Below are 7,535 nucleotides of genomic sequence, written 5' to 3' on the forward strand. Positions count from 1 at the left end.
AAAAACTTCCCCTGGCATGGAGAACCTTATAGCGTCTTTAACCTTAGAGAAATTATGATTGAAGGTAATGATATCATCTAGGTACTTCCATTAAACCCAAATATATTTTTCCCTTGTTCCTAAAACCACATTCACTACGATATTTACAATTCTAAAACCAGGTGCAGCTTTTATATCCCGCACCATAATTAAGTATGGGAAGCAATCTGAAAAATCCCAAAGCACGCAGGTTTTACTGCAGCTGCAAACTTGTAAATATAGTGAGCAAACACATAAAGAATTGCAGCTGATTAGTGAGAAATGCCAGAAATCTTCGTTCTAAAAAGGATTTGAAGAGCAAACAAATACCTGCCTGTGTAGAAACGTCTACAAAAAAGGAAGAGACAATTATTACTTTATGAAAATGGTGTCTTCAGAGATGCAGTAATCACAGGTAGGTTGGGTCTCTGCGTAGAGCAGGATAAGTTTACATAAATGGGCTCCCGACGTCAAACGCTGCAGCGTACTAGCAATCTGGGTTGACGTGATGGCCTTGCGGTTGGGCTGCAAATCCGGATTGTAGGGTTGCAGAGACCAGAACAAGCCCTTGGAATTTCCCCTGAAGCCTGTGCAGAGTGAGATGCTTGGTGAGGATGGATAAGCCTTGTCTGGTTGTCCAGTTCTGTTCAAATATGGGTGAGAGTTCATAGGCTCCCTGGAGAGATGGAGTCATGTGCAGTTTCGCGCCCTGATCCTTGTCAACAAAGTATCTGAATTCAAAGGAAAAGCAGTGATTCTGCTGTGAGAGGAAGTATCTACGTAGGTGGAGTTTGTCCTTAAGGATAAGTCTGAAGTGTTCAAGCTGGCAGAGCACAGACACTGGGGGAAAAGCAAAGGTCCCCTGGGAGTGAACACATTAAGCAAAGTCACAGGCACGTCAGAGGGCAGACGCTGGTCAGGGTTGGGAGTCCTTGCAGGAGAATTTGTGCATGAGGAGTGGAAAATAAGGCTGACCAGAGCTGGGCTGTGACAGGTCTTAAACTTCCATAGTGCATCAGTGGGGCAGCACCCTCAAAAAGATGCCGTCAGGGTGTTTCCAGCCTGGTTCCACGGCATCGCTGCCTCTTGGTTAAGCATCTTTCCTTTCTGGTTGTAAGTTTGGAGGCCTTACCAAGGTCATCTTACCAAGGGATGCTCAGATATTTCGAACCAAAGTAGAAAATTAGTTACTGATGTGCTTTGTATTTGACAGGACACAGTGGTTAGTCTTCTGCAGAATGTGCTTCCTTTCCAGTTAGGTATGAGTCAAGGAGATAAGATCGTTGTCTTCTAGATCCTGGCTCCATCTTGGAATGTTGAACAAGGAAGCCAGTCCTCTAATTCCTTCCCCTCACCTCCAAGCTCCAGTGGGGCTGATTTGTAGCACATAATCCAATCAGAACCAAGGAGGCATTTCATTTGGGTAGGTTGAGATACTATTCCTTGGATTTGTCCTGGGACCATGAGCTGTGAGATGCTGACATCTGTTTGCAACTGCAAGGGGAGAGCATCCTAGAATGGAGCAAAAAATAAGAAGATGAAGTTCAGAGATATGGAGGAGAAACCAGGTCCTGGAGACATTTTTTTAGAGGCCTGGATCAAGCTGCGCCTGAAGGGTGCGCAGTTACACAGCCGAGAAATCCCCCTTATGCTTAAGTCAGTTTCGGCTCCGTTGTCTCTTCCTCGTAATGGAAAATCCTGATATGGGAGCCATCTCTGTGATGGACATAGTCAAGTCATGATTTGGTCAGTTTAGTTTTTAAGAAGCATGTCCAAGGACAGAGATCTGGGAATGACCCACATTCAGAGTCTAGGAAGACAGTGAGAAGCTGGACATGGAGACCAGGCTCCTGGAGATACAAGATGAGAGTCAGGACAATATAGCTTCTCTGAATCCAAGGGAAAAGAGGGAGGGACCAGCAGTGTGGACTCAGGCAGAACTCCAGGACGAAGAGTACCAAGAGACACAATCAGGTTTGAGGGTGGGGAGGTCCTGGTGACGTTGGAGAGAGACTTTTCGGGGAGTCACGTGGCACAAATCTGACTGCAGAGGCTCGGGAATATGTTGGTGGAAAAAAGTGGAAAAGCCAACTTTTAAAAATTACATTCGAGTCCAGAGGGATGGAGAGGGAAAGGATGCCAGCTATTGGGCAGGGGGGCAAAAATCTAAAGGGAACTTTTTTTTTTTTAAGTCTTTATTGAATTTGTCACAATGTTGCTTCTTTTTTTTATGTTTCATTTTTTTTGGCTGAGAGACATGTGGGATCTTAGCTCCCCAACCAGGGATCGAAAGCCCACTCCCTACATGGAAAGGCGAAGTCTTAACCACTGGGCCGCCAGGAAAGTCCCTAAAGGTAACTTTTTAAAGGAGAGAGTGGAGTGGGGGAAAGATCTGAGATGCAAAAAAGAGTCATTTGATGGAGAGAGTTTGGAAGTGGCAAAAGGCAATGAGGCTGAAGAAAAGAAAGAGGACGGGAGAACTGCTTCTTGTTTGGAGGCAGAACTGAGCACGGAATAAGGAGGACGGAGGGGCCCTCTGTGCTCGTCACACTGGGGGAAGACCTGGTGGAAATGAATGTGAGCAAAGGATTCACCAAAGGCACATCCGCGCACAGTAAAATCTCAGGAAATGCGAAGTGATTTTCGAGGAGAAAGAGGAGGAATGAACGCATATGTGCAGCTCCCCTGTTTTGGAGGATGGCCCACATTTCGGGCAGCTGAAAATGGGAGTTTGCATTTCCTCAGCCTTCTGCCCACTTGCACAAAGGCCTAAGGAGACAGCCAGGTGTTTTTTTTCCCCATGGTGAGTATCTCTGTAGGCAAGGACCAGGCTTAACCTTGAAATTGCTTCTCGTTCTATTAATGCGCTCTGAGAGAGATGCTGCATCCCTACTTCCTTACGCCATTGGCTGCATTTCTTTTCCACATTCACTGGAACTTTCACTAATTCCATGGTCAGAGCTAAGTGGGTGCTTGTTCCGGCAGGACGTTCCCAAAGGGAAACACTGCCTCAGACTGCAGACAAACCCAGCAGATCAGCTCGGACGGGGACAGGCCAGTGCCCCTAATCATCTCAGGGTTGCATCCCAGGAGCAAAGTAAGGCCTCCTCAGCATGCAAGGTGCACGTTCAAGGAAAAGCTCCTTTTTGCTCAGACAAGTGATACCACCCGGGGCACCTTCCATGACACATCTGTGTTCAGGAATTGTGAGGCGTGAGCTCTGGGAACGTTTCTGGATCCGTCTAAGGCAACGTTAGTGTTGCCGTGTGAGATTCTGACTGGGCAGTAACTTGTAATTTATATCTGTGGTTTTCAAACTGTGCGCTGGGGAGTGAGGAAGGAGCTGGGGAGTTTTCAGCATCCGAATAGAATTTTATTTGAACAAAATATTCGAAGGGAAAAGAAAGAAAGGAAACCACTATTTTAAATAAAACAAAGCCTATACCCAAGCACGTTATTGGCAATTAAGCAAAAGCAGAATTTTTGGAAACGGAAGTTATTATTCTGGTCTGTAAATAAGAACCATCGGTGATACATCAATATCAGTGCCATTAAAAATAAATTGCTTTTTTTTTTTTTTTTTTTTTTTTTTGCTGTACGCGGGCCTCTCACTGTTGTGGCCTCTCCTGTTGCGGAGCACAGGCTCTGGACGCGCAGGCTCAGCGGCCATGGCTCACGGGCCTAGCCGCTCCGCGGCATGTGGGATCTTCCCGGACCGGGGCACGAACCCGTGTACCCTGCATCGGCAGGCGGACTCTCAACCACTGCGCCACCAGGGAAGCCCAAATTGCTTTTTTTTTTTTTTTTTTACAGTTTAAAACATTACTGAACCCCCCAAAGCCAATTCTTTTCCATCTGTCAAAATCCTACTCGTCTTTTAAAGATATTTTTTACCCCTAAGGCCTTGTTGGAATATTTCTCTTCCAACAGAACATTCCAGATCCCTGAGACATTCATTTCTTCCTTCCCAGTCCTTCTGTAGCCTTTGTTAATATCTGAATTGTCCCACAGGTCACAGCGAGCCCTGCTTTCAGTTTGCTTGGGTCCGTGCTGGTCTTTCCCCAGGACCCTGAGCCCCTGCAGGGCTCCCATTATCTCCATAGCCCCTGTTGCACTTGTCTAGGAATGATTCGTAGAGAGGAAATCCTAAATAAATATGTGTTTTCCTGAATTCTCAGAAGTCATAATTTTCACATTATTTCAAACCGTTTCATTATTACTATATTTGTTATGGCGATCTGTGATCAGCGATCTTTGACGTTACTATTGTGATTGTTTTGGGCACCAACACTTCCATAGAAGGTGGCAAACTTAATTGATAAATGCTGTGTGTGTTCCGACTGCTCCACCAGCCAACCATTCCCCCATCTCCATCCCTGTCCTTGGGCCTCCCTATTCCCTGAGACATGACAATATTGAAATTAGGCCAAGGGAGAGGAAGAGTCCCACGTCTCTCACTTTAAATCAAAAGCTGGAAAGAATTAAGCTTAGTGAGGAAAGCAGGTTGAAAGCCGAGACAGGCCAAAAGCTAGGCTTCTTTCCCCAGTCAGCCAAGTTGTGAATGTAAAGGATGAGTTCCTGAAGGGAAATTAAAAGTGCTCCTCCAGTGAACACACCGATGATAAGAAAACAAAACAGCCTTATTGTTGATATGGAGAAAGCCTGAGTGGTCCGGATAGAAGATCAAGCCAGCCACAACGTCTCCTTAAGCCAAATCCTAATCCAGAGCAAGGCCCTCTTCAATACTATGAAGGCTGAGAGAGGTAAGAAAGCTGCAGAAGAAAAGTTTGGAGCCAGCAGAGGTTGGTTCATGAGGTTTAAGGGAAGAAGCCGTCTTCATAACATCAAAGTGCAAAGTGAAGCAGCAAGTGCTGATGCAGAAGCGGCAGCAAGTTATCCAGAAGATCCAGCTGAGATATTCATGAAGGTGGCTGCACTAAACAACAGACTTTCAATGTAGAAGAAACAGCCCTATATTGGAAGAAGATGCCATCTAGGCCTTTCATAGCTGGAGAGGAGAAGTCAGTGTCTGGCTTCAAAGCTTCAAAGGAGTGGCTGACTCTCTCATTAGGGGCTCATGCAGATGGTGACTTTATGTTGAAGCCAAGGCTCATTTACCATTTTGAAAATCCTAGGACCCTTAAGAATTATGCTAAGTCTACTCTGCCGATGCTCTACAAATGGAACAACAAAGCCTGCACAACAGCACATCTCTTTATAACATGGTTTACTGAATATTTTAATCCCACCGTTGAGAACTACTGCTCAGAAAAAAAGATTCCTTTCAAAATATTACTGCTTATTGACAATGCACCTGGTCCCTCAAGAGCTCTGATGGAGACGAACGATGAGATTAATGTTGTTTTCTTGTCTGTTAATACAACATCCATTTTGCAACCCATGGGTCGGGGAGTGATTTCAACTTTCAAGTCTTATGATTTAAGAAACACATTTCACAAGGCTATAACTGCCATAGAGAGTGATTCCTCTGCTAGATCTGGGAAAAGGCAATTGAAAACATTCTGGAAAAGATTCACCATTCTAGATGCCACTAAGAACATTCATGATTCATGGGAAGAGATCAAAATAACAACACTCACAAGAGTTTGGAAGAAGTTGATTGCAACCCTCAAGGATGACTTTGAGGGGTTCAAGACTTCAGTGGAGGAAGTACCTGTAGATGTGGTGGAAACAGCAGGAGAACTAGAATTAGAAGTGGAGACTGAAGATGCCACAGAATTGCTGTAATCTCATGAGAAATCTTGAACAGATGAGGGCCATCTTATGGATGAACAAAGAAAGTGGTTTCTTGAAATGGAATCTACTCCTGGTGAAGATGCTGTGAAGATCATTGAAATGACTGCAAAGGGTTTAGAATAAGACATAAACTTAGTCGATAAAGCAGCAGCAGGGTTTGAGAGGACTGACTCTCATTTTGAAAGTACTCTCTCAAACAGCGTTGCAAGCTGCAAAGAAGTCTTTCCTGAAAGGGGGAGTCAACTGGTGGGGCAAAGTTCATTATTGTCTTATTTTAAGAAATGGCCACGGCCACCCCAACTCCAGCACCCACCACCCTGATCCGTGAGCAGCCATCAGCACCGAGGGAAGACCCTCCACCAGCACAAAGATTAGGACTCACTGAAGGCTCAGGTGATGGTTCCCATTCTTTTGGCAATAAAGTATTTTTTAATTAAGGTGTGTATGTTGTTTTTTAGACATAATGCCATTGCACACTTAATAGAGCACAGTATAACGTAAACATAACTTTTTTTTTTTTTTTTTTTTGCAGTACGTAGGCCTCTCACTGCTGTGGCCTCTCCCGTTGCGGAGCACAGGCTCCGGACGCGCAGGCTCAGCGGCCATGGCTCACGGGCCCAGCCGCTCCGCGGCACGTGGGATCCTCCCGGACCGGGGCACGAACCCGTGTCCCCTGCATCGGCAGGCGGACTCTCAACCACTGCGCCACCAGGGAAGCCCAAACATAACTTTTATATGCATTGGGAAACCAAGAAATTCATGTGACTCGATTTATTTTGATATTTGCTTTCTTGTGGCGGTCTGGAACGGAGCCCACAATTTCACCGACGTGTGCCTCTCTATGTGCAACATTCCCTGTCACTTTTCCCTGAAGGAAGCTCACAGGGCAAAACCCAGGAAAATGGAATGCAGAAGTTTTGTTTTTCTTTAGAGACTAGAGGAGCATTGGACATGGTACGTGCTGAGTAAGTGTGAAGAGAGCCTTTGTACGTATCCTTGTCTCTATCCCTTCCTTCCATTTGGCTTCCTGCATCTTTGATGTGAACGCCCCAGCCACTGTTGGTAACCGTTTGGTGCTAATTAGAAGTTTTACTCCTGAAATAATTATAAACCTCTTGGTAGAATTGTCGACGTCATCCCAGGATCAGACGGGGGCAGCCTGACATTTTCAAAAGGGACTGTGTTTTATTTAGACTATTTTAGAGCACAAAGAACACATTCCAGATTTAACCAAGTTAGTTCATGGAATTAGACATTTATTGTAAGTGGAAGTTGATTGTTAAGTGTGGCAAGTATGACTTGGTTCCACTAGGCTGGGATGAATGGAAATGAATATTTTTTTTACTTTTACTAAGTCACGTAAATTGGCCAGACCCCCACTTGCCAGAGTTGGTGGGAAATTCACAACTAGCCATGGTTGAGCTGTCTTTCTTCCTCAGGGTTCTAAGAACCTGGGAGAAAAATCCCGAGAACACAAGTTCTAATGTTCACGAACATCTCAGCTTCATCACACTAGTGTCCTTTTGGCCAAAGTAGTCACGTGGTGAAGCCCAGAGTCAAATGAGTAGGGGGACTGCACACAGCCGTGGACACTGCGAGATGGGTTCCTTGGGGGTCATACTGCAACCACTCAGCACAGGCTGACCTAGCTCATCCACTTAACACGAGGTCACTGCAGGTTAAATTTCTCCGTCGTGCGTTTTTATAGCATTCCGTGCTTATTGTCTCTGTGTTTGATCAGACTGTGAGGTGCGGGGGAT

The 7,535-nt window shown here is 45.4% G+C and overlaps 1 pseudogene; it reads left to right on the plus strand.

Moving 5' to 3' along the window:
* Nucleotides 1–1,853: 1,853 nt before the first annotated feature.
* On the plus strand, nt 1,854–6,212 carry LOC137210106 (tigger transposable element-derived protein 1-like; annotated as a pseudogene).
* Nucleotides 6,213–7,535: the final 1,323 nt, after the last annotated feature.

The sequence above is a fragment of the Pseudorca crassidens genome, chromosome 17 (assembly GCF_039906515.1).
Source record: "Pseudorca crassidens isolate mPseCra1 chromosome 17, mPseCra1.hap1, whole genome shotgun sequence".
Lineage (NCBI taxonomy): Eukaryota > Metazoa > Chordata > Mammalia > Artiodactyla > Delphinidae > Pseudorca > Pseudorca crassidens.